Source organism: Fusarium fujikuroi, chromosome FFUJ_chr04, assembly GCF_900079805.1.
Source record: "Fusarium fujikuroi IMI 58289 draft genome, chromosome FFUJ_chr04".
Classification (NCBI taxonomy): Eukaryota; Fungi; Ascomycota; class Sordariomycetes; order Hypocreales; family Nectriaceae; genus Fusarium; species Fusarium fujikuroi.
Window position 1 is genome coordinate 617,850 of NC_036625.1, and position 2,375 is coordinate 620,224.

A 2,375-nucleotide genomic window follows, 5' to 3' on the forward strand; every position below is an offset into this window, starting at 1 on the left:
GTTCAAGACTTTGTGTGACGTCAAACAGAGCGCGCCACAAGAGATCAACCAATCTCAAGTTGTGGGGTGAGCCACGCCCATGCGGCCTCTGGCGACAACGTGTCTAGCCTCCGATTTATGGATCTGATAGAAGCTCCCAGTAGAACCTCTGGGAATCATTAACACTCCAGACCTGGTGATAGGATGTCAAAATAAACTCTTTAAAGAACCCCCTTGTTACTGTGCTAACTTACTGGGGTTTTTTTTTATCGCTTAGGATCGAGCCCTAGCCTGAGTAGATTTTTATCTGCTTCAGAGATCCAAGCAGCTGGGTTCACTTCTTAGCTGTAACTTTGTTATCGTCTCAAACAACAAACAACAAGATCAATCAAAAACACAAACAACCATTGTCAGACAGCTGGTGATTAATCTCTTATAATGTCCACAGAAATCTGGGTTTCTTTTTAATTATATATAATTGATTTTTTTTTCTTTCTGAAGAAGCTGATATTACTTGCAGAAATCCTAGGCGAGAACTGGACAACCACGATGACAACGTAATCGCTGTGGAACAGAAATTACGTTGGATGCTATAGTACCACGCAGTTTATCAACTGAGCCTGTTTGGTCAGCGTTATATTGGATCTTCAAAAGATCGCAGGGTCCCCTTGGGCTGCTTATCACTTTTCACTGCCTGTGCAAGTTTCCAATCACAAATCATAAAGCAATAGGTACGCAGGTGTGAGTCGGTGAGAAGATTTGTCCAAATAGACCTCCCACACCAGAAAATATAATACATTACGGAGTAGGTACACTGCTTTGAAAGGTATTGATGGTTTATCTCCTGTCCCATTAGTCTCATACCCAAGCGGAGATTTTTAGGCAAAGAATGTGGGACTTTATCTCTATCAGCCAGTGTTGACATTCGATGTTGGTTCAATTTGAATTGGGGATTATCCGAGAAGTTCAACTAGTACAATATCTGTCCTGGCCTATCTTGGTAGCTTGGCTACCCTGGATTCACCAGCCGGGTCGGACACCAACGCCGTGACCGTTTTTCTGTCTGATGGATCCTGGCTCATGTTACTTTGAGCTTGGGGTCTAGTGGGGTATGGGTTATCGAATGACCTGAAGATCTTGTGTCCAAAACATAAAAAACCTGTCACACGTGCATGGATAAGACATGGTTTCCTCATTCGATGTACTCCGTATGTCCCCATGGATTCTGAAGTCTCAGCCTTCAACGTGCCTCGCTTTCATCTTAGCTTTGTATTGGCCTTTTGGCATGATGTCTCCATGAAGCTGACCCGGTTCTGGGTAGTGAGTAGCTGGTTCACTTGGCATTGTCGATTGAGCCTTGCACTTAACGGTTTGGCTTCGGCTTCGGCTTCGGCGCAGCTGGTATTTATCGCAAATAGTAAGGTAGTAATTCTATGAGAGACAATCAAATAGATATGTACCTTCAATTGCGTGTAGGTGAAGGTAATAAGACCAGGGCTAGCTTGTCGATTATTCACCGTCATAGTTGCGTTGTGAAGGAAATCTAACGATCTAGGTAAGTTAATCGTTTAGGAGGCTCGGCACTTGGGCAGTAAAATTGGCTGTCTATCATATCATGTTGCATGCTATTTATGGCACCATACCTGGCATATAATGAACTTGGCCGATATATGTGCCAAATTTAGGGTCCAGATCTCGGTTCACTAGTACATAGTAAAACGCACTGTAGTATGTTTTCCACTGGTATCTCTAGTATTGCGCATTTTGAGGAATGCCCAGACCGCAGTCATTAGTCCGAATCGTGAAGATGAGAGCTAGTCAGATTTTAAGTAGAGTATACAGACATAATAAGGGTCAGACAGGGCCTAAGAGTCTCCCGATAATGATATGCATTCTTAAAACTACTTGTTTCTTATATGATAAGTCTCCTAGCTAGCAATTGCATGTACATCTTGGGGCTCTCTAATGTCTAGCTACCAGAATTGGGTTTTCCTGAGTTTTGTATCGCCTCGTCTGTTACTACGCAACCTCCCAGACATGATGTTAGCAATGACTACTCGCAAAATACATCACCAAGGGGCATAGCAGAATTTTATGGTATATACAAGTTTGTTCTCTGTCTTATGCTGCTGCGCCAGAAACACCTTCATTGACAGAAAGTAGTATCATTTATCTCTTGCCAAGAAATTCCACAAGACGGCAGAGTGTGTTTGCACGGGGACATTTCATTACAGGACTTGAGGGGTGGAAGAAAACACCAGAATTCTTCTCTATCTCGCTCCATGAACAGGGGGTCCTCTCTCGTAAGAGCAGAGAGGGGTTTAGGTCTCTCATCAGATACGTGAATGAGTGAAATCTCGGGATTGTAGACGAAGGATTGTCCAAAGTCAGTCCCG